The sequence below is a fragment of the Neopsephotus bourkii genome, unplaced genomic scaffold, assembly GCF_033783945.1.
Source record: "Neopsephotus bourkii isolate Nb327-2 ecotype Australia unplaced genomic scaffold, CSIRO-AGI_Nbou_v1 NB_42, whole genome shotgun sequence".
Taxonomy (NCBI): domain Eukaryota; kingdom Metazoa; phylum Chordata; class Aves; order Psittaciformes; family Psittacidae; genus Neopsephotus; species Neopsephotus bourkii.
In genome coordinates, this window is record NW_026900559.1 from 506829 (window position 1) to 532642 (window position 25814).

A 25814-nucleotide genomic window follows, 5' to 3' on the forward strand; every position below is an offset into this window, starting at 1 on the left:
TGATGTAAATGACTTGAAAAAGTGTTAAGTGACAGTTTAATTCTACTGGGTGGTTACATTTCATAATATTTTCTTTTCAGGCTCTCTGTTGAAGATATTACATTATTGTGTTACCTCAATGAGCATAGCAGCCATCGTATCCCTTCTCTTTGTACAAATACAAGAAGATCTCAGGAGTCAGTACATGTCTGAGATCACTAGGCTGCTCCTGACAGCCACTGAGGTGGTGGTGATAAGAAAGGGCTAGAGGTCCCACCTTAAAGCTGCTGGCTCTGCATATGCAGAAGCACTGAAAATCATCACTTTCAGATGGTCAGAGCTGGTGAGACAAACCTGCCAGAATGGGGCATGAGTTGGACATACACATTGAATGGGAGCTGAAGAAACAGTGGTTGGTGCCTGGAGGTCAGACTTGGCCTCAAGACCGAGGACTGAAAATGGGAGACAAATTAGTCACTGTCTTGTACCTGTGTGTTAGTGCATCTTATTATACTGGATTATAAGGTGACCATACATCACAGAATCATAGAATCACTGACTGGTTTGGGTTGGAAGAGACTTTAATGCTCATCCAGTTCCAAACCCCTGCCATGAGCAGGGACACCTTCCACTAGACCAGGTTGCTCCAAGCCCCATCCAGCCTGGTCTTGAGCACTGCCAGGGATGGGGCAGCCACAGCTCCTCTGGGCACCCTGTGCCAGGGCCTCACCACCCTCAAGAGAAGCACTTCTGCCTAGTATCTATTCTCAGTCTCCCCTCTGTCAGGTTAAAGCCATTCCCCCTTGTCCTGTCACTACAGGCCCTTGTCAAAAGCACCTCTACAGATTTGGTTTTGGCCCCTTTTAAGCACCGGGAAGTGCTCTAAGGTCTCCTTGGAGCCTTCTTCAGGCTGAACCAGCTCAGCTTTCTCAGCCATAACTTAGACATGTTTGTTTCTTTTTTTCCCTGTTCATTCATCCACATATGTAGTGGGACTTTCCTACACTTGTTTCATGCCTGTATGGCTAGAGCTTGTACTGAAAACCATGTGTGCTCTGCACTCCTTGATGGTTCCTGCAAGTGCTGTCTTGTCCGAGCGTGTATTCATGATGACCATGACTACAAACGCATTCACGTTGACACCAGTGTTCACATGCAGTGTCCCACAAGTTTGCCAATACATTCTAGCATGCCTTAGATCTGAAAATTGTTTACTCTCAGTTTTCTGAACTGTTCTGGCCCCCTGCCAAGAACTGAAATAGGATGTAACAGTTCTGGCTACCTGCTCTGTTCTGTTTACACTAAAAGCCTCTGTATCATACTTTTTCCTCAGACTATTGGCAATTATTTGCCACCTGAACTAGAATCAGGCTTGATAATTTCTAGAACTAATTCATGATGCAGATGTCAGGGTTTTACTGAAAAGGAAGTGAAGAAAAAAGAGTGCTTAGGATTTTCACAGTGCTACCCAAATACTACTTTTAATAAGTGAAAAGTAGGTATTCTGCCCGTTTGTTATTTTAAAAATCTTTACTCATTCCAAGAATGAATAAAAATTAATCACAAAGGAATGTGAGGAAGTTGTTACACATTTAATTGCTGCCCTACTTGCCAACTGTGCTAGTTTATTTTGGTTTGCCAGTATACACTGCTGTGTTAACTTCTCAGCAGTTAGAGGAAAATTTCATTCTGGGTTTACTCTTCCTTCAGTGAGGCTATTGCTCGTGTGGCTGGCAAGAAGAAATCACTGTCAGTGGAATATGCTGGACTTCCTGCTGAAGGCCAGACTGTGGTAGAATACATGATACGTGTAAATTCTGGTGCTGTGCTGGGTTACCTGCTAATCTGAAAGTGTTTCTTCAGAAGTGCTCCACAGCTACTCACAGACATTCTAGTGCTCCCTGTGGAAACGCATGGAGTTGCCTACTGGGAAGCAAGCTCTTTGCTTAGTTTTTCTTAGCTGTGCAGCTACTCTGCACTAATTCCTCATGCACTTAGCCAAAGCAAAAGTGAAGTAGCTGACTGTACCTTGAAGGTGTAGGGTAGCCAACATGGTACCTTTGCCTGCGCTGCCTTAGATTCCCGGTGCAAACAAGCCTCAGAGTTGCAAAGGGTTTGCCATCCTCAAAAAAACCACATCTTCTTTCAATCCACTGTGAGTTTCATGAGCTTCATTTTCTTCAGCTGGGTTCTGAATGTGACTGCCCAGGTAAGGCCAGAAGATGGGGTTAAAGAATTGGTTTTGACTCTGCTCCTTTCTGACTACCAGCTAGAACTGTGTGAGCCACTGGGCAAGTTGGAGCCTGGCTGCTAATGAAACCACTTTTATGCACAACATGAATTTGACTCATACTTGCTTGTCTTAGGAATACAATGCAGCTGTGTCAGAACAGGCCTTTGCTTGCTGCAACCTTTGCCTTGTTCCCTTGTGCTGTGGGAGTAAAAGGAGCAGGACACTCGGGCTGACAAATAGCGTGCAATTGCTTGTGGCTCTTTGGAAAAAAGCCCGACAGGTAATGCTCAGAAAAACTTACGTGATATACAGAAAGGGGGGGTAAAGAGCTAACATTCCCAGTGCTGCCTTCACAGGGCATTTGTTAACAGTAAATTCTGCCGTACAGTAATGTGTAACCACAAGAACACAAACAGACTGTATGGGAGGCTGTAATTAGCACTGAAAACACATGACCTGACAAAACCAAAGCAAACGAAGTAGCTGCTTCCCTAATGAGGCTGTAAAGAAAGCTCTCACAGATGGCAAGTGGACTTTTTTATTTTTAATGAATTACCATAAATAGGCTAATGAAGCTGTGTTTAGGGATACACTGACAACACCATTTCCAACTTGGAACTGTGGAGTGACTTTTTCCTGTCTTAGAAAAATACAAACCTGAAATTCAATTCTGCTAGCAGATGGACAGCAAAGACTCATTGTATACAAAAACAGAATTCGTAATACTCAGATTTGCTTTATAATGCACAATATGATGTATTTTGAAAACTACATCTGATTTTCTTTGGGTGTGCCCCAAAGCAGAAAAGAAAGGAAATGGTGGTTCATACCATTCAAACCCAGCTAAACACCAGTTTTTAAAAAGTGGACAAAGATCAGTCTCTGCTCCTCCCTATTTGCTTAATGCTGCTGTATCTGGATTTCCTAGAATCATAGAACTCGTTGGGTTGAAAGGAACCTTAAAGCTCATCCAGTTCAACCCCCCTGCCATGGGCAGGAACACCTTCCACTAGACTAGGTTGCTCCAAGCTCCATCCAGCCTAGCCTTGAACACTGCCAGGGATGGGGCAGCCACAGCTTCTCTGGGCAACCTGTCCCAGCGCCTCAGCACCCTCACAGGGAAGAACTTCTTCCTGATACCTCAATCACCCCTCTGTCAGCATAAACCCATTCCCCCTTTTCCTGTCACTACTTGCCCTTGTAAAAAGAACCTTTTGAAGTATCCTGTAGGCCCTTTAGGCACTGGAAGGCCGATACAAGGGTACTGGAAGGCTACTATAAGGAGTAACATAGAGTAACATGCTGGCAAAACTTAGACCGGAACAGGCAGGTGAATGCTTGAAGTACAGACAGAGCTAGGCTTGGTCAGAAATGGACTTAGAAAGCTGTACCTTTTGTAGTTCTTCCTCATACTCTCTGTCTGAAGGTGCAGATCTTCCAAACCCTTGCTGCACTGAGGTCGTTCCGCCTGTGCCCTGAATTCATTTTTTATGAATGATGCTAAATGAGCCACCCAGTAGAATAGATTTCAGTGGGTCTTTGTCCATGGGTAGTAAGGTCTCAGTGCTGTTTCAGCACAATCCTCCCGAGAAGCCTTCAACCATCTGATCTGTGTATGTTTGGAAAATCTCATACCGTCTCTTGCAGGGAGTGAATCCCATCCCAACAGACCATTTATCCTTTGGCTTCTCCTTGCTGTGTCTACCACGAGTAATATTTTTGTGGTCTGTGGGAGGACTCCCTAGGAACCGAAATCACTCATTTATCATGTATTACAAAACTGTAATTAGTGGTTGTGCATTTCGGTCACGGCCAAGCCAGGCTGGACTCGGTCCAGGGATGGACCTAGCTCCCCTCCCTTCGGCATCCAGTTCCACTCATTTGCAACACCAACACCCATCATCCACGAGCCATTGAAGCATCAACCAAATATTTCCTAGTACAAGCAGCTGCCTCAGCCCTAGTGCTCTTCTCAAGCACAATCAACGCATGGTCCACCGGACAATGAGACATCACCCAACTCACCTATCCACCATCATGTCTCCTGTTAACCACCGCAATTACCATTAAACTAGGCCTAACCCCATTCCACTTCTGGTTCCCAGAAGTACTCCAAGGATCCCCCCTAACCAACTCATTACTTCTCTCAACAATAATAAAACTCCCACCAATTACCATCCTACTCCTCGCATCACACTCACTAAACCCCACACTACTTACCATCATATCCATCACATCCATTGCCCTAGTTCGTTGAATAGGGCTCAACCAAACACAAACCCGAAAAATCCTAGCCTTCTCATCAATCTCTCACCTAGGCTGAATAACCACCATCATTGTCTACAACCCAAAACTAACTCTCCTAACCTTCTACATCTACACCTTAATAACAACCTCTGTTTTCCTCACCATAAAGACAACTAACACCCTAAAGGTACCAACTCTAATATCCTCATGAACCAAAACTCCTGCACTAAATACAACCCTCATACTAACACTCCTATCATTATCAGGCCTTTCCCCACTAACAGGATTCCTACCTAAATGACTCATCATCCAAGAACTTACTAAACAAGAAATAACCACAACTGCCACAATCATCTCTATCTTATCACTCCTAGGGCTCTTCTTCTATCTACACCTAGCATACTGCTCAACAATCACCCTCCCCCCCTACCCATCAAACAAAACAATGATCCACTAAAAAACCAACCAATACCCTAATCCCCACACTTACCTCCCTATCCTTCTCACTCCTACCACTCTCCCCTATAATCCTTACCACCATCTAAGAAACTTAGGATAATATCAAACCAAGGGCCTTCAAAGCCTTAAACAAGAGTTATATTCTCTTAGTTTCTGCCAAGATCCATAGGACACTAACCTACATCTTCTGAATGCAACTCTGCCTCTCCCAGAATAAAAGTCCTTACGATATTACACCTTGCTGTTGCTACAGCCGTTACAGAGGAGTAGCCCTACTATAGAGAAGCAAGACTGACTGCATGTGTGCTACTCATGCAGTACTGAATTATATGTTGCTAATAATTACATTGAGCTGGTAAAAATGGCTTATAGTTACAAGACCCTCCTTCTGGAATCATGGGCAGCACCACAAAGCATCCTGTGCATTCATCAGTGTTCTTCCTAACATATTTTCATGCTCTAGGGAGCTGTGCAAAAAATGGAGACAGACTTTTATGGCTAAAGGACACTGACTTGAGCTGTTCTCACTCCACGCTGAGGGAGGTTGTATGTGTGTGTGTATGCCCCCATGTATCTGGTGCTCCATTAGGAGAAATAGATCCTAGATTAAACATTAGGGAGTTTTTCCCTGTGAGGGTGGTGAGGTCCTGGCAGAGGTTGCCCCCAGAAGCTGTGGCTGCCCCATCCCTGGCAGCGTTCAAGGCCAGGTTGGACGGGCCTTGAAGCAACCTGGTCTAGTGGAAGGTGTCCCTGCCCGTGGCAGGGGGTTGGAATTTTATGATCTTTAAGGTCCCTTCTAACCCAAACCATTCTGTGATTCCATGATTCTATCGTTCTACTATAATATGAACATGAAACCCAGCAAATATTTTCCAGGAAGTGCAGTGAGAAAAAAAATGGAAACTAAGAGTATTTATTGTTACTTCCCCTCAGCCAGGGGACCTCAGAGACAGTGAGATTTATTTTCTGTTTACTGGTCATCACCCTGCTGACTTCAGCCTAGCAGGGAGGTGACCTTCTGCTCGACACCCATCATTCAGTCACTTGTAGACTGTGTGTTTGATGGGGCAACTTCAGCTCCAGCGTATACACACCCACCCTTTATCGTGACATGCACTGTTCATGTTCAAAGCAGCCTAAATCTGTTTTTATGAATAGAGAGCTCAGACATTACTATGGCAACCTAAAGCCAGGAGTAAATTATTAATAGTGTTCAGCAGCAGAAAATGTTAAATCCTGTGTCTGATGGCTGTGACTGTGATGGTATGTGTTTTAGTGAGAAAATAGCACAAGACTTTTGTAGCACTGCTATTTCAAAGTACATTATGTGAGCTATGTGATCTTTATTCTTTTCTTTGTATTTTTTTCCTGGAGCCTTGTCATCTACTCTCACGCTTTAAGCCATTTCTCTAACTGTTAACAGACAGGCACAATGGGTTACATTTAAAAGGGAATCTCCTTCTCCATGCTTCAAAATTCCAATGCAAAAATTTTTGTAAAGAAGATGACATTTCCTGACACTTCATAAGTTACTATTTTAAATTAGAATTTAAATTTAAATTTAAGTTAGAATAACCATAAAAAAACAAAATTTAGGGGGAAAATGTGTCTTATACCTGTTTGGTTTTGATACAGCTGTTCTATGCAGGAATAGCATGGTTGTAAAAGTATTGCAGAAGATTTTAAGGGTTTTTCAGTACATTCAGTAATCCACAAGCTTTTTACTGGCTATGCATATGTAAAGTAGGGCTGTAGTATTCTAACCTTTAAGAAAATGGAAGCTAAATTGATGAGCTCTGAAGTTCTGGTTTTGCACTGTTCATTAACAATGTTTGTGATGCATTTTCCTTGCTCAGATCTGCCTCCCCAGCGTATTTCAAATATTTTATTTTATTTTATAAAATTTTCTGGAAAAACTTTTTAGGGCTTCATATGAAAAGCATCATGGGGATAAGAGGGCATGAAATGAAACGTGCCATTGAGAGCAGAATTTTTTCCATCTATAATGCTAAGGTCAGTGCTTTGTGTTGTTGGACTTTACATTACAGCTTTAAAACTACTTAAACATGACATCCTGCCTATCAATTTTTCTCACGCATGTATAATCAGTTGTTTGTGGTTATTCAGATTGTCTTTATTCTTAGTCTTTTCTCATTAAGGGTTTTGATTGATGATTGCAGATAAGAATTACATTTCTGGTGATGTTGAGTATTTGTTACAAAAACGGTAGAAAGTCTTCAAAATGCAATTTAAGAAACACACAGGTATTAGCCTCCACTCTGAATTTGTTCTAGGAAAATACATGAGTTTAACAGATGTGCCAAGGGGGAAATTTGGCAGATGTAGTTATGCCTAAAAATACTGAAGATGTGATCCTAAAATTGTTTGTTGAAACAAAAAGATAATTGAGTAAGTATCAATCAGGTATTTTTTTCCACCTAACATTAATATGCTCCCCAAATAGTCTGTACTAGACAGATAAATTGTCATGTTAGGTCTGGATGGGTTGTATGTAGGTCTTTCCTTAGGGTGCTGCTTCCTTCCCAAATGGGCAGCTGATGAGGGCCCTACATGCCCTTGTAAAATGTCCGTTTCCAGATTTCTTGACTTTATTTCTTACATCATTATAGATTTTTTTCTGCATCTTTCCTATGTCACTGGAGGGTGGTAATTTTTGTTGCAACTGTCATTAGTGCAGATTTTTTCCCAGCTGTTCTCTACCTCTCTTCCCCTTCCAGCTAGGCTTTGATATGCAGGAATGAGACCAAAGACTGGTTTTGTGTGCAGGGTTTGTAATACAAAGCTAGTGGTATAGGACAGATATTATAACCTCATCAGCCAAATGGACAAGAGCTGTATCTGCCTGGCTGTCCATCATAGGCCCTTAATGAGTCCTTTGGAAAAAAAGCTAAAACGAGGAAATCAGAGCTGTAAAATTCCTTTGGAAAAAAGCTAAAACCAGGAAATCACTTTGCTGAGACACCTGGCAGCTGGCATTGATCATTTCTAGGAAAAACAATAAACTGAAGAGCAGGCAGCTTTTTCTTTGCCGACTGTTTAAGCCAGATCATGCTTCACTGCAGCTTTACAGAGGTAAATATGTGATCCCATTTCAGAGGAAAAGGGAGACTTCAGCAATACAGTGAAGCTGGGAGCGGACCAGGCCAGGCAGCTGACCTCAGATGAGTGGCAGCACAGCAGGCTTCTTGGAGAGACTCAAGAGTTCAAAGCGCAAGCTCTTGCTTTTTGTCAGGTTTTTGTTAGAAGTAGTTTTTCTGTGCTAGGCTGCCGAAATTCCAGGCAGAAGCAGAGCTGGCCTTTACTGTTATTGCCATGGAAAGGAGAAACAGAGATTTGAGTGGAAGTTTTAAATTGCCTGTGCTTGTCTGAGGACATTCTCCTGCTGAGCCTCTGAACTGAGATGTAGGGCTTGAGGTTGAGACAAGCATTTGTACCAGCAAGAAAGGAAGAAAATTAATTTACTTGGTCCTCATGAGATATAATTGTGGATATTCAGATGAAAAAGAACAAGGGAAAAATGAGCTTGAATTTACTGAAAAAAACCCCCCAAACCCAAACCCAAATGTACACAAGGAATCTGGAGAGGGACTTTTTACAAAGGAAAGTAGTGACAGGAGAAGGGGGAATGGATAGAGAGGAGATTGAGATGAGATCTTAGGAAGAATCTCTTCCCTGTGAGGGTGATGAGGCACTGGCACAGGTTGCCCAGAGAAGCTGTGGCTGCCCCATCCCTGGCAGTGTTCAAGGACAGGTTGGATGGGGCTTGGAGCAATCCGGTCTAGTGGAAGGTGTCCCTGCCCATGGGTTGGAAGTGGATGAGCTTTAAGGTCCCTTCCAACACAGACCGGTTTGTGATTCTGTGATTCTATTTATGTGTTCATGACAAGATTCATTAGACAGTTTGGGAGAGTCTCAGGGGAAATAGTGGAAGATAAACTCATTAAAACTTTAATTAGCAGGCTGGACAAATCACTCTACAGGGCACACCACCTGAATTGTCTAGGAAATACCCAGATGACCTACTAGATATCTGGTTTAGATCTTTATTTGAGAGGAGAAAAGTCCAAAGGCACTAATGGAACACTTCTTTATCACTGCAGCATCTGCGCTAGAGTCCAAAAGCTGTCTTTTAGCAGGACAGAAAATATTCCTTCGCTATGTAGTGTGCAGTCCATAGTAGAAAATTATCTATATACTTAGGCCAAGGAATGATCCTGATACGTAATCTACAGAGAACTAGACATCAGGGAGGAAGAGATGTGCCTGTGGGGAATGTGCAGGGCATAAGCATTAGCAGTGGGGTTGTCTTGGCAGATATTTTAGTTATTCAGTAAATCCAGAGAGAATCATGATTCAGGAACATTGAAGGCAACTCCCTCTGGCTTGTAGCTGAAAAAGGAAACATTACAATTCAGATGGCAAAAAGCAAAGAAAATAAGAAAAAGTAAAGAAAAAGAAAGAATGGAAAGAAAAAGAAAGAATAGAGCTGAAGAAAATGAAAAAAATAAAAATCAGTAAATGTTCATAAAAACCCACGAGTCTTGGGGATCATATGTGTTGCTTGCCTGCTCTGTGATTACCATTCAGCCTCCAGGGCAAAATGCTACAAATAGTCTCATTCATAAGATTTAGTAAAATCTTATTAAAGACATTTACTTGCACTTCTCAGGCATTCCATTGCCCAAAATTCAGTATCTCAAGCTGAATAGTGCATCTAGGTGTCATTTCACCAAGTATGTGAATTACTTGTACCTTCTTAGTTCCCTCCCTGAAATGGAGAGGAGGAAAGGAGGATTACTTAAGCATGGGGCGGAAGAGTTCAAGCCTGGTTTTGCAATGCCTGCTCTCATAAGCAGTCCCTGTGAAGTTACTTGGAAGAATAAAGGCTGCATTCTTCCTGTCTGCAGAGCACATCAGGAAGCTAAAGCCAAGGGGTTTTTTTCTGTTCCTGAGATGTGGTGAAATGGGGTGGTGCTTGCCAGAGCTCTCCATTTTCCACGTGGCCACGACTCCAGCACAGATTAGGAAAATATCCAGCTGGGAGTAATCCAAGGTCTAGGCTGTCACTTCAGAGCAGACGGGGTCAGCTATTTGTCCTCCTGACAACTCTCCTGTGTGTGGAACAGCCTTTCCTGTTCCTGTATGCCTACTGTGCACATGTGTGGATTTCTGCCTCTGTAACATTCCTCCCAGTGGAAAAATCCGCCAGGATTATTGCATAATGGCCAAGTGCCCTTTGCCTTTATGCTACCTGCAATAATCATACCACTGTGTTTTCCTGTACAGGGGAAGAGGGCACTCAGGATTAGCAGCTGCAAGGCTGTGAACAGAAAAGGCTGTCTGTCTGTCTCCCTCTGTCTCATAGGTTCAGGCTGTGGAATTACCAAGCACAGGCTTCAAAGACTCTTGATAGTGTTGGGACTGTTTTTGTTATGTATTAAAATTTAATAGTAGTATGTCTCTAAGGTCAAATTGGACAGGGCTTGGAGCAGCCTGATCATGTGGAAGGTGTCCCCCCTGTGGCAAGAGGTTGGAACTGGATGAGCTTTAGGGTCCCTTCCAACTCAAACCATTCTGTGATTCTGTGAAAAATGCACCTTTCTGTAAATTGAAATATGTTTCTCCCTTGTCCCTTTTTTATTTCAACATCCTAATTAGAGAGTCTAAGATAAAAGCAGACAATATGAGCAAGCAAATCTAATGCACGGTTTCCTGTCCCTTTGTGGTGCGCTGAATTTCAGGCAGAGCGGACAAATTCATGCGTAGTAGAGCTGCTAAAAAGACCATGGGAAGAAACACAACTCAGTGTCTGTGGCTCCCCCACCTATTCCAGGCTACCGTCAGATCCAAGGGAAACGCTGCATGCCTTCTGACTCTGTTCTGTGCCTTCCTTACCCTCTTGTAAGGATAGATATAAAAGAGGATTAATTGAAAAAGCTTTTGGTGTCTTTTCACAGCACACCACCAACCTAAGCTAAGATTTGTCAAGAGGTCAGCCTAGTCGGTGGTGCAGCAAAGATTAGTCAGGCTTTAAAATAAAACTCTTTGGAAAAAAAGTTCACTAAAAATAAACTGTCATGCCTTCAGCCACGAATAGGTGCAAGAACTACAAATAGACACCAGGGTTAGAACAGCACGGAATCACAATGCAGGAACGGATAAGCACCTGTTTTGTTTTAAGATGTGTAAAATACGAATTTTAGTACTAGATGGAGTGTGGTGGTACCTTGTGTTTTTGAAGGAAACAGAAATTCTGTGTTATTTTTTATGGTTAAATGGCATCATGTTATTAAACAAGTATACATGCACACATGTCAGTGGGAATCTTCCCACTAATGAGCATCACTGAAATCCTTGGTGCCTAAACATGCCTTGGTATTTGGAAAATCGATCTAGCGCATCAAACCTGTTTCACAGAGAGCAGCGCGCCTCCCCTGCCCAGCACAAACTGTAAAAACACACTCACTGGCTGAGGCAGACTGCTAATTAGTGAGAGGATAAATGCAACCAAGCAACCACGTCTTCATTCTTCAGTGACGAGTGTCTTCACTGTGAAATTCTTCCCTGTGAGGGTGGTGATGCGCTGGCAGAGGTTGCCCAGAGAAGCCGTGGCTGCCCCATCCCTGGCAGTGCTCAAGGCCAGGTTGGATGGGGCTTGGAGCAACCTGGTCTAGTGGAAGGTGTCCCTGCCTATGTTAGGGGGTTAGAACTGGATGACCTTCAAGGTCCCTTCCAACCCAAACCAGTCTGTGATTCTTTGATTCTAATATCAGGAAGACATTTCTGGCAACGAGCCCCGTTTTGCCATTTTATGGTGTTTATGTGTCTGGCACTTTAGGCTAAATACAGTGACAATCTGTCCTTTACACCTCAGAGCAAAATGTTCTCAAAATCACAGACTGTCTTCTGGATATAGAAAAATGAAAAGTGAAGAATTTTGCAAGCTGGAATCAACCCTACTGCTGTATTCACCTAAGGGAGTATTGTCATTAGGACAGGAATGGCAGTGCTATCTTATTTTGCCACATTTGTTTTCTTTCTTTTATTTGCTCTTCTACATTGTATTACTGGCTGCATTTTGAGTAGAGTCTTGGGTTGAAACCTGATGATCCTCATTGGGAATAAGGGTGACAACTCAATATAAGCTTGTTACAGATTTAGGTGGCATAGTCGCTTTTCTAATAACTCATTTAATTGTTGTTATTATGCTTAGCCACAAATGGGATATAATTTGTTAGGCTATCTTAGCTTCCTCTTTGTTTTACCTCTCTAAAGACACCATTTGGGAAGTGTAATTAGAAGAAAATAAGAGTTTAGGACGTTGCCTTAATTAAAGCACCCTCTTTTGTGATAAAATTTGTCCTAGAATCTGGCAATAAAAGCGCAACAGTGTATTAAGTCAGCAGTAAAGCATGAGAGGAAAATGTTTAGATTATTTTCTGTTGGCAGTTAAGCAAACTAATTGAGCAGACAACAAAATGGTGGTCAGTTTAGTTTTATGCAGTTGCAGGTTTCTTTATTATTATCGTTGTAACACAGCTCCTGGGAACCATTTCTGATTTGCATTGGGGTCACTGGGATCTAGCATTCTGAAACAGGAAACACAGGATGGGTTGTTATAAAATAAAGTTACTAAGAAGTACAGTAAGATTTGCAGTAGCTTCTCTGTGTAGTGTACAGGACCCTGCTTGGTAAGACAGTGCCTAGAGTAGCTTACATCTACACAGGCAGTTATACAAAGGGCGTATTGACATCGCACACTCGCTTACCTTGCATGACCTTCCAGTGTTGATGATCTTTGAGATATGAGGAATCTGAGTCATAATTTTAGCTTTTTAAAATAAATGCTGCCTAGAAGTGATGCTAATGTCAAGGGAGTAGGTTGAGCCAGAAGAAGCTCATGAAACACGGAAACATTATTGAGAAACATCAGAAATTCTCAACAGCACATAATGATGTCTTAGCATTTTCCATACAGGCCTTTACAATCTGTTTTTCTTCCCAAAGTGAAAGATGGATAGCATAAAGAGATTTCAGTGCAAGTTTGCAGGGCTCATATCTGTGACTGAAATGAACAAGGTGCGCTACAAACTGATTTGGTCTCTAGAAGACTCACAGGAGGAAGTTGAGGGTAAACTAGTGAGCACACTGGCTTTTATTTTATATGTCTAGAATCATTCAGGAATGCTATGCAAGGACCTTGAATACAGTAATGGTTGAGTGTTTGCTTTCATTGGAAGCCAGTCTGCAGAGAGCTCTGGACTCCAAAACAGGTACCTTGGCTATTACCACCAGCCCAAGATAAACACTGTGCTGCTGAGCTGTGAGGCTTTTTCCTGGGTCTCTGTCCAGAGGCAGTTATTTGTGTGATTTCCAGGCACAGGAGATTGGCTATAAGATTATAGTGGCAGAAGCCTTGAGGCATGCTTTCCCCTCTGCTGGCCTCCTCTGCCTGGGAGCAACTTCCCCTGTACCTCTTCAATCAGATTTCCTTACTGAAGCTGAAATAAACCATCAGTAAACCCACTGTATTACTGTAGTGGTCTTCAAACATATTTCTGCATTTTAACAAGGCTTTTGTAGGCAGCATTACATTTACTCTGCTGGCAGGTGAAGAGCGACATGGAGAATTTTGGCAGATCACCAAAGTAACAGTGAACCCATGACAGATCCATGGACAGATCTAAAAGAATTATAACTCAAAAAAATGCTAGTGAACAAATTTGTCATTGACTACCTTATCTCTGCTAGTGTCAATAAAGCTGGGATAGTTTATTCCACTCATAAGTTTTCCCTTAGAAGTGCCAAATTGTCCTAATGGTTGCCATTATATTTCATAACCTGATCCAAATTCGCAGTAGAAGAAAAACACTGATGAAAGAACTGGAGTGTGTATGATTGTCTTTCAGCAGCTATCTTGTCTCCTAAAAAGCATTTGGTGATGGCTGCAATGAACTGTCTAGAGTTAAGCCTTTGAAATAGTTGCCAGTATCATAAAATTCCTGCCTAAGTTTCTGGTCCTGGATCATGCTGTCAGATCTGCCACACATCATCTTTCTGGCTGGTTGACTCTTTTTTCCAGCGTTCATCAGTTGTGGGGTTTTTGGTTGTCGTCATTGTTTTTTTTCTTGCCCTGATTTTTAAATGATAGACCTATGGGCAAAGCTTCCACTAACCTTCAAGGAAAAAGGATATGATCAGGAATGTGTTTTCCTATAGCCATTGTAGTTCTGCCTTTAAAATATGTCTGTGTAGGATATGGAACTTAACTTTTTCTTGAAGTGATTGTTTTAATGTTTCTTTCAAACTGACGACTATACCTGTTTCTAATATTTTTTTGTCAGATTTTCATGAACTTTGTATTATTTTTCAATGAAAAAGAAGTAAACAGATGCAGAGGTCCTGATTGGTTTCAAATCCAGACTGGGAAGTCTAGAAAGAAGGAACATATCAGCAAAGCTATGATGAGAAATGTTCCTAAAGGCAAATGTTTTGAATAACCTGCACACTGCATGTGTAAAACTCAGTAAGATCCTCTCACTACATCTGGCCTGGTAGTAAATCATGCGGGCACCTCTTGTTCCCTGAAACAAGGGGATTGTCCCATGCTAATAATAGCGCATGCTTTAAGACTAAGTATCTTCTTTTACTTGCATTAATCTATACACTCACCAAAAGTCAGAAGGTGTTCTGCTTAAGGAAGCAATTAAGTATGTGTTTGACAGTGCTGTATGGAACCTTTTTTTCCCCAAGACATGACACATCTATGCTCAGTATCCCCAGAAGGAACTTGTATGGCCAATTACTTCCATGCTCCAGTAACAAAGGTTTGGAGATGGGAGTATTCTTTGATGGCATTGCAGACCCTAATTGGTGACAGAAAGGTTTGAAGCTCCCCTGTACAGTCTATCAATAGAGAATATTTATATTGTTGTTATTGCTACTTGAAAGCTTCGTAACTGAGTGAGAGAAAACTGAGCTGGGAGTAAGTCTTTGGAAGAGGTTTTGCACAGAGGGGAAGAACGGATTAGTATGGGCGAGACTGTAGAGAACCACTTCCATACTAAACAGAAACAGAATCACTGCTCCTAATTTCACTAGTCTGACTTTTTGGACAGAGCTTTATGTATTGAAGCCAGTAACATGTGAAGGGGATGAAGAAATTGTTTTATTTTCCACATTCGTATTCCTCATTGTGTGTAAGGGAGTGTTAAGGCACAGATGTACACTAAATGCAATTGTTAGATGGTATTTAAGGTGAGTGCGAGAAATGGGGTGGAGCCTCTCTGTCCTGTGTACACTCAGCTCTAGGTGTCATGTTTTTCATTGCAAATGCTAAGATATTACATTTGCTATTCTGTATAGCTTTCTCCAAAACAACCCAATTGCTGTGTGTAACAAAATGCCCAGTGGGGCACAGCCAAACCTCTGAGCAGTTTTCCCCCCATCACTGTCATTCTTTTATGTCCAGAGGGAGGATGGCATGCTCTCCAGATGTGCTTGCATCCAGGTTGTTTTTATTTTCCAAGCAAGATATAAACCAAGATATATTGCCAGCTGCATTGTTTTGCTTGAGCAAATGAGAAAATATTATGCATACACTCAGCAATGAGTGAGTGAGGTTTATATCTACAAAAGTAAGAATGGGATGGCTCCTTCCTACTCAGGTAAACCTCTTTCCTGGCATACAGCTCAATTTTTTTCAGAGAGTAAGGAGCCCACATCCTCTTCCTGAGGTTTCAGTACTTCCTCTGAAAATCATAAAAAGAAATAGGTATCCTCCATTACCTTTAGTATGGTTTGGTTCAGATTCAAAAGTGTGGAATCTTAGAAGAGAGATCAAGGTTCTATCTCAAATTGTCTAATCTTCAGCAAGTCACTCATGTTAGAGCCCTGCGGCTCTAGGTGATTGTGCAGTTCTGGAGTGCTGCACCCAAGGGAAATGTGCTCTGCTGACACATGTAGGAGTGCATGGTGTGCTGCCTTCTGCATCTGGTAATCTCGGTTGGTTGGCATGGAATACTGGGGGCCTTCACTCAAGTCCATTTCTGCTTCCTTTGAAGAAGTTACTGCTTGCAAAGGACTCATCTTGTGTAACTTGAGCTTTGGATTTTCCACTAAACTGTAATATGATAGTTGTCCTGCAGCTGACAGAAGAGAATACCACTGACTGGGTCATGCAGCAGCAGGATGATATGCCTTAGAGAGCAGGAGTTTAATAGGAGCCCAGGACGGCATAATCTGAATCTATTCACAAAGAATAGTCACAGACTGGTTTGTGTTGGAAGGGACCTTAAAACTCACCTGGTTCCAATACCCTTCCATGGACAGGGACACCTTCCACTAGACCAGGTTGCTCCAAGCCCCATCCAACCTGGCCTTGTGCACTACCAGGGATGGGGCAGCCACAGCTTCTCTGGTCAACCTGTGCCAGTGCCTCACCACCCTCACAGGGAAGAGCTTCTGCCTAATATCTCATCTAAATCTCCCCTCTGTCAGGTTAAAGCCATTCCCCCTTGTCCTGGCACTACAGGCCCTTGTCAAAAGCCCCTCCCCAGATTTCTTGTTGGCCCCTTTAGGCATTGGAAGCTGCTCTGCGGTCTCCCCTTAAAGAGCCTTCTCTTCTCCAGGCTGAACAAGCCCAGCTCTCTCAGCCTGTCTCCAGAGCAGAGCTGCTCCAGGCCTCAGAGCATCTTTGTGGCCTCCTCTGGCATTTCTCCAGCAGCTCCACGTCCCTCATGTTTTGAATGCTAATAGTAATCCTGACCAATTGTGACAGTAACTCTTAAGGCTGCTGACTTTATTTTTAATTGCTTGTACATTTTGCTTTTAAGGAGAGATTTTCCTAGATTGGATGTGCCACCATATCGATGGTTGCACATAATACATATTATGTATTTTTTATATATATAAACCATATATATATTACATATATATTAAGAAAGAGCCAGCAGCTGGGTTTTTTGGGGGGTATTTTTGCTTCATTATGAAGATCCACTACACTTTGACCATCACCATAATTCATGTGACCCCTAGTCAGGAATCTGAAGAGTAGAAATTGTAAATCAGCTGTTAATTTAACTTCTCACTGAGGATGTACGCTGAGGAGTGCTTTTACAAACGTGTCTCCTGGCAAGTGGTGATGGTCATATGTTTGTTTAGGTTTTCCATGTTTGCATTTTGGTAGACCTCCCAGAGTTTTTTTTTGTTAGATTTCATGCAAAGAGCACATGAAGGGCATATCTTTCTTTATCAGTGTTGGACAACTGACGTGGTTATGATTCTAAGAGAAAGCGTGATATTGCATCGATAATGTTGTAAGTCACATGTAAACTAAAGCATAGGGTTTGCAGAATTCTAGGCTTTTTCACCTCTTTTGTCAGGGAGATATGGCCCAGGGATTAAGGGTGTTTTAGAAAATCAGGGTAATTTTGTGAATCTGATTTTATAGCAGATGTTTAAACAGCCCGGAGAGTCTGTGTGAGGGTGGAATGTGTAGACAGAGATCTTTAGGCATGCTTTCTTTTCCTGCTATGGAAATCTAACCACTTCAAACTAAACTTGGGTCAGAATTACATTTGTGAGTTTTCAAACTCACAATGTGGTCTGCTGTTGTCTTGCCTTAGCAATTGTAATTTTGGGTACCCAGATGGTTTCCGATTCTTCTTAATAGGCTGGGCTGAAGGTCATGTTACGTGTTTCGATGGGAAGATTGAATCATGTAAATGTCCCTTACACAGATAAAAATATATGGACCTGAGGTAAGCAGAGGCCTTCATTTTAGCATATCTGAAGTATTTTGTGCTGGGAATAACTTCTGAACTTTCTCTCACTGGGTTTTTCTCGAGCCCTGAATTTTGGCTAAGCCCTAAATTAGGAGTAATTAGGGACTCAATTGAGAGACATGGTAAAGTCCCATCAATTCCTTTGCATTTGGGGAAAAAGGTTATTGGTGAGTTTTATGTACTCCTAATTTTGGTCAGTCATAGAGCCAGGTCTTTCCTTCCCATACACATCTGTACAACTAAGAGAAGAATCTCTTCCTCTGTAGAAGTGACATGAAAAAATATCCAACAGACAAAGGAAAAAACAAGACAATTCATTAGTAGTGTGATGACTTAAAACAAAAAAGTAATTGTATGAACGGTATGTCTCTTTCAGTGTGTGAGAGGTGGCAGCTCAGAAAAGAAATTAAACATAAGGAGATTAAAGAGGCAGGCAACTGAGAGACAAAAAAGAGATCTACTGACCTTGGTTAACTTGGAAAAGCTAATTAATAAAGGCGGAAAAACATGGTTCAGGATTCAGCTTGAAGGTGAGCTTTCTTTTAGGTGATGCGTATTACCAGGCAGGGGCATTACTATACAGAATGTATTATTTCTAGTAGAAATAAATGGGTCTAGACTGCAGAATTCCAGTCCAGTGACTTTGTGGAAAACCTGTGAATACTTCTGTTCTTAGACTCCTAAGCAGAAAAGCTTCTCTTTGGGAAGTGTGGAAGACCAACCTTTTATATATTCCAAGGTAAGAGCAAAGGGATCTTTGACATAGACATGGATGAAGTAAAGGACTTCTTTTAATTAGACGCTGTCCATCTTACAAAATCTTCGTGACAGTAGCACTTACTTCTGTTAAATATAGAACTGGAAACAAGAAGAAATAACCAAATAGATGTTACCAGGGACATTGAAGTGTATGGCAGAGGACTGGTTTATATTGAGAGGATGAGGTTATGCCACAAGTTATAAAATCCGTTGTGAAGAATTTGCTGTTGCAGAGTGATTTTCAGTCTTTGGGGCAGTGACCCAATTGTAGTACCAGCAGAGAGGGGTAACAACCTACCCTCTTTGGTGGGTTGGTTGGTAGCTGATATATAGAAGAATGGGTGATCATGGACTAATTTGTATTGGCTACATGCAGTCTAGAAGATATTTGAAGCATTTTGTTTAAGATGATGTACAGTGGCTTTTTGGTTAGACAGTTATCTTGTGCCTAGATGAAGAACTTTGATTTCCAGTGCCTTTCGTCTTCAAATGATGCAGTGTAAACAACTTATAGTAGATCTTATCAGTCATGTAGGGAAACTGCCTAGGGAATAAGTGCTCAAGCCACAGAGCATGTGGGAATTGGCCTTGGGAAAAAATGAAATCTATTGGGTTACTGTTGAAGACAAGTGTATGCTGGACTTAAAATCTTTCTGCGCATGCATCAGCTTCTGCTATTTAACAGATATTTTTCTTATTTTTACTGTTGCTAAACTCAGTTCACTAGTACTAATGCCAGTGTACAAAATCTCTTCCAATACCAGTGTACTGCAAGTAATGGAACTAGACACGACTGTTTACAAATTAAACAAAAGGGGGCTCTCTGTAGTCAGCATTTCCTTTTCCAGATAGGACAGATGCTTCCTTTTGTGTAAGAAATCCTTCATCTCTGTTACCGTTTGAGAATCCTTTTGTTCTTTCAATGAAGAGCCGTCTGGCTCATGACAAAATTACATGTAGCCCTATCACACATAATAGAGAGGAAAGAAAGGATTTAGAAAATGGCCAAAGACAGTTTCAATTGTACTTAACACTAAGGAGATTCTCTGAGACTGGAGAACTTAAAATTGCATTAGGGCACAGTCTGATTGGACAGGTTGGACAAGGCCTTGGGTGAGATGGTTTAGTGTGAGGTGTTCCTGCCCATGGCAGGGGGGTTGGAACTTGATGATCTTATGGTCTTTTTGAACCCTGACTATTCTATGATTCTATGATCCCATGAAATACTGGAATTCAGCTCAACTCTTTTGGTGCCTAATGGACCCTGTGTTGTACAAATGTGTATCAGGGAAGAAGTCCAGATAACCTTCACAAGATAAATACTACATGGTCTGCTCATGCCTACTTTGTTCAAAACAGCAGCTCCTGCTTCAGGCAGATTTTGCTGGTGGCTTTTTTTTTTTTTTTTGGCTTTTTTTTTCTGATTGCCGATTTGTCTTGCTGACTGCTGCGGTGGCACTTAGTAAACCCAATACTGAAATCTGGACTCCTAGTACTGTGACAAGAGGGGTCCGGGACATGTAAAACGTGGGAAATATCATTATAAAATGTTGTCTGTTAGGAAGGACAGAGGTGAAAGACCCAGCAACATCAAGTGTAAGAATTACCATTAAAACTTTTGTACTTCTGTGAGGCGTCTCTCTAATGCTGTCTGGTTCTGCCGTTTAGCAGAACTTGATAAAGCAGATTGAATAAAAAGCAGATTCTGGGATCTACTTCCTGCCCAAACTTCTGTAAAGATTTTAATAGAAATTAGTGTAAAATCAGGGCAGAACCTGTTGGCATCAAAGATAGCTGGCAGGGGCTTAGGTTGCCATAGTTTCCTCTCCTTTCCTTCGTTTCCTGGTAAGTAACAGTACAAAGTGCTTCTGAGGAAGCATGGCCAGACTTCCAACAAGGCGAGGATAAGCCACCTTTATGAAATCTCTGAGCAGTCTCCTGGCAGAACTGAGCTGCAAGCACATGCTGCTGGGTCATGGTGAGCTTCTTGTCATCCAACACCCCCAAGTCCTCCTCAGGGCTGCTCTCCATCCATTCTCCACCCAGCCTGTATTTGTGTTTGGGACTGCCCCAAACCAGATGCAGGACCTTGCACTTGGTCCTGTTGAAATCCATGAGACTTGCATGCTCCCACCTCTCCAGCCTGTCCAGATCCCTCTGGATCACATCCCGTCCCTTCAGTGTGTCAATCACACCATACAGCTTGGTGTCATCAGCAAAATTGCTGAGGCTGCACTTGATCCCATTGTTCATGTCACCACCAAGTATGTTGAACAGTGCCAGTCCTAACACCAACCCCTGAGGAACACCACTCGTCACTGTTCTCCACCTGGACATCAAACCATAGACCGCAACTATTTGAGTGCAACCATCCAGCCAGCCTTATCCACTGAGTGATCCATCCATCAGATCCACGCCTCTCCAGTTTAGAGACAAGGTTGTTGTGTGGGACAGCGTCAGATGCTTTCAAAAGTCCAGATAGATGACGTCAGTTCCTCTTTCCTTATCCACCAATGCTGTGGTCCCATCACAGGGCATGGTCTATCCTCATCTGGCACAGGGCTGGCCTGTGCACCCAACATATCATTTTGTGCCCTGGAAAGGCCTTAGTGATTCTCAGTCTGCAACCCAAAGAGAGATCAGGGAGAGCCTGAGGAACTGCCCCAGATACGTCAGGGCTAAAGAGGAGCCTGAGGTATTCCAGTGATCTTGTTTAATAGAGTGGGTTGTGGGTAACCATCCTGTGGCCTTTGACTTTTCCATCATTAGCACTGAACTGTTCTAGTACAGTAGATAGTCAAGCTCCATGTTTCTAGAGATGAACATCTGAAAGAAGGGAAAGCTGAGAAGCATTTTGTTCAATAAAAATATACAGTTAAATTGCAAAGGTCCTACATTGTCATTCAAAGATGGGATTTCATCTATAAATACAGCAGCATAAGGCCCTGGTTTGTAACTTTTCTATGCTGTTATATACATTCCCAACTATTTGCCTATAGCATGTGTGTTCATCCGTATTGTTCACCTTTCCTCTTTATTTTTATGTGTAGATGAGGAATGTTCACATTTTCTCACCTACTGCCTATGCTTCCTGTTATAAATAATCACTTGCAAAACACCTGTGAGTCATTATTTGTGCTACTAATAAACTTTCAAGCAAGGCAGTATTGAAATGCATGGAAAATGTTGAGCGTATAAAAACCTTTCGCTTTAGTCTTTGCCATGAAAATGATCAAATTGCTGAAACTGAGAGCTGGAGGCAAAAATGCAGAGGTGGTTAATTATTGTTCTCACTAGCTGCCTGTTTTTTGAGGGCTGGAGAGTTTAAAGCAGAATAAGGAAGAAGGAGGCACAATAGGAATAAATCAAATTATAAAATGATTTAATTGTCACATGGCAATTAAAGCCCAGAACTGGAAAAAAGATTAAAAAAAAAAATAAATAAAAGAGCAAATTCTTAGTGCCACTGAATTCACATTATTCTGAGCCAAAATTTGAGTTCCATGCAGTCCTTAAGAAGCTGGGCTTTGGTTTAACCCAGTTTGCTTTCTGGCACTGTATATAAATAAAGGAGATACTTCTTTTAGGAAAGCCCATATTTTTTTGCCAGCAAAAGGTGTGCCTGTTCATCTGCAACAGATTTCTACTGTGTAGCCAGAGGGAGAAGAGAACTTTCTCTTTGTAGGTGGTGCCATCATTGCCAGGCAAAGCCCTTCTAAGACTGCTAGTAGTAAAGCTTCATATGCCAGGAGAGCTGAAGACAGTCTTGTTGCCAATGGAAAGGTCAAGTGAACCCGTCAAGAAATATAATAGATGTAATAATTATTGTGAAAGGAGTGATGCATTGGTTCTGGCTTGTAATTTACCAAATGTTGCCGTCAAGCACTCCTAGAGAGTGACTTTTACCTGTGTGACTGACAAGCATATGGTCACAGAAGATGTTGGCTTGGGTAAGAACATCTGGCCACTCTCAGAGCAATGAGGTGATACTTGAGCTGCACGAACAGCCTAAAGAAGCATTAATAGCAGAAGAAACTGAGTAAGTCTTTCAAGAGTGGCAAGACTGACATGTTTAATTATGTTACATGAAAAACTATAGTTTTAAGTAATCAGAAAGTAGCGAGGTTAGCGTATGAAACTTGAGCTGGGCAGAAAGAGAGTGGGGAAGAAAACTGAACAAAAATACGTGGTAAGTTCAAGTCAGTGACTCTGTGATGCCTGAGGAAAGCAACAAATGCATGGTCTCAGATTTTTCATTCCTAGGCTTTTCAAGTATGTCTGTGGTACAGACTTTGTCCTTTGAAGTTTAACATACAGCATGATACATGGAAAAGGCAGCAGACTTTTAGAGAGTATTTGAAGGGAATGCTTCTTCAATTGGGTTTGTTAAGCAAAAGAAAATTTCGAAATTTCCCACTTAAATCTGTGTACAAAATACTAAGACTCTGCAAGCTTTCTCCTTGTGCAGCATGTTTTACAAAGGTTCCCAATGCCAGCTGGGACTTAGGCTCTACTTAAGCAATCTGGATTACAAGTTTCTCAAGAAAGAATGGGAAAAATTGCTTGTAACGTGTGCTTGTGCTTTCTTTTTCTAACTTTGTCTTGAAATAATCTTACAGTTTATGTGCAGGTAACTCTTCAAATCCACAGTCCACAGGCTGATGAATGCCACAACGATTCTTTGGTAAATACCGTGTTACATGCTAATCTTACAGTCATGTCCTGGGTATCTAGAGCTGGTAACTGTCACAAACTGGGCTAAATGAGCCTTCTAGTTTGACCTGCTTTAGTCTTCATGTTAAATTGATTAGGATGAGGAGCACAGAATAATTTGGAAAATTAACCTTTTCATTTTTCCACTAACTTTGAAAAATTCAAGCTTCCGTGGTTGAATTTGGCCAAGGTTAGAAAATCCATCCTAGTTTTCACAGAAGCTGTTGTGTCCCAGTGCAGTTACAATAGTTGTACAATACAGAGAAACAACTGCTGCAGCTCAGAGTAATGCATCATGCTGTTGAGCCTCACAGTGTCTTCAACACTTACCTAGTAACTGTGCTGCTCAGTCTTGGAGCGTCTCCTGAGGGAGGAACCACAAGGCTGAACTGAAGTAGTTCAGCCAGGGCTACCTAAAGTGTTATACTACAGTCAAGCGGACAATATTAAATAAGCAGCTGAAATAAAATGTTCAAGAAAATGCCTTGCTCAGATAGAGACTTATGGAATGCCAAAAATAACCTTGCTCCTGCCAGCACTGAAATTCTCTTAGCTCTTTTGCATCCAGTGTAAGCAGGCTTGGGGGAGGCAGAGGCAGATCCTTTGACAGTGATATGTGCCATATGTAGAATATAGAAGGTAGAAAGCAACCCAATCATCCAACTTCAGGCCCATAATCCTAAATATACACTTCTTTGTGAAAGCTATTTTGTATTTAGGAGCTCCATCTTAATACTGTTGTTTTCTGGGTGTAATTTCCCAGCAGACAGATATGTTGGTAAAGAGGGAAAAATATAAACAGATCGCCTGAGCAACTTTTTTACCTGAACGTGCATTCCATTTCATACAGCTACTTGAATAAATTCCTAGACCATATGAATAGGATACTTCCCCAATAAGGTGGTTGCAGTGTCTTTGCTACCATTTTTCATTTGTTTTCAAGGCACAGTATGAAAAAAGGCTCCAAACCCTGATTACAAAAGCACATGAGACACTGAAAAAGATGCTTTACACTGGGTCAAAATTGTTGCTGCCTCTTAGGATTTCCCCCTGTAAGAAGACTATTTGGTTCCAGCAGATGGCATGCACTCCTCAAAGCTTGCTCTGTGTGACCATAAATACTGCTCTAAGGAGCACACTGAACTGTACAGCTGAGCGAATGTTATCACAAGGGATTCTATTATGCTATGCTTGATTTCTATAATCACTTTAACATGCTACAGGAAGTTAGCATGTCTTCAAAACAAAGTTTCTTTGCTTTTTCAGGGCCCAGCCCAAGTACATTTTTTTTTTGAGGCTGTTTTCAAGGAAGATAAGCAAAGTTTGAACAGAGCGATTTTGTTGGATCAATAGTGGCAACTAAAGCAGTCTGAATGTCTGGCATAATAAAAGTGTAATGGCATAAAAACAGAAGCAGAAAATAGAAAACAACAAAATGAGTAAGAGAAAAGAATGACTAGAAGTTTCTTGAACAGGATGCATTTTAAGATATATAGACTATAACATATGGTGAGAGGAAAAAGCTTAAAGTGACTTTTTTGGTTTTCAGCTTGTGAGATAACATTGTACTGATGAACAAATATAGTCAATTTAGAATGTTATGATGTGATACCTCTGCACTTTCATCAAGGTTTTTCAGTCAGAGACTGCCGTGGTAAATTAGCTTTTTAGTTGTTTAAAATGTCCTTGTAATTCAGATTTTGGCAGACAGCTGGGAAATACCGTTACCGATAATCAAAGCAGAGTTAACATCTCTTAGGGTACATAGGAGTGAACTGGGGCTTGGAGTTTCCGTACACTAATCCAGATTCTGACATTTTCTGCATAGGAGTTCAACTGTTTTCTTGTAGGCTCCTTAGTAGTTACTCTTTGTGCAAATGGTTTCTGACTCTACCCACAATACTTTCTGGAAGAGAGATTTCACCCACAGAAAGCATTGAGACAGGTTTTAGAACAAAATTAGGTCTGGATTCAGTGCTGTGTGCTGGTTCATTGCCACACATCCCATGGAAATGAATGCATTTTTTAGTGAACTGGTTGCTTTTTATTAAGGTTATGTGAAATCTAACCAAACTTGGATCTATCTGTGCCCTTTGCAGGGTTTAGAGGGAAATATTGAAAATGTGAAGAATCAGCTATCTCACACTTTAGCCAATAGCAGTCAGAGAGGAGCTCTGATTTTTTATTTTTTATTTTTACATCTTCATTTTTCTAGTTTGTGGCTTAATGTGTGTAGCAAAACTGGCACTATCCAGCACTGTCTAGCACTGTTGGGTGACAAGAAGCTCCCCATGACCCAGCAGTGTGTGCTTGCAGTCCAGAAACAACCCGTGTCTTGGGCTGCATCACCAGCAGTGTGATCAGCAGCACGAGGGAGTGGATTCTCCCCCTCTATTCCAATTTGGTGGGACCTGCACTGCAGTCCTGCATCCAGCTGAGGAGCAACAACACAAGAGGGATGTGGAGCTGTTGGAGCAAGTCCAGAGGAGGCAATGAAGATGCTTTGAGGGCCGGAGCAGCTCTGCTCTGGAGACAGGCTGAGAGAGGTGGGCTTGTTCGGGCTGGAGAAGACTCTGGGGAGACCTTAGAGCAGCTTCCAGTGCCTAAAGGGGTTGACA

The 25814-nt window shown here is 41.8% G+C and overlaps 1 protein-coding gene across 1 annotated transcript in view; it reads left to right on the plus strand.

The window, feature by feature from the left end:
- Window positions 1-25814, plus strand: part of SLC1A2 (solute carrier family 1 member 2) — a 77653-nt gene that overhangs the window by 11508 nt on the left and 40331 nt on the right. The gene's annotated exons all lie outside the window — the stretch shown is intronic.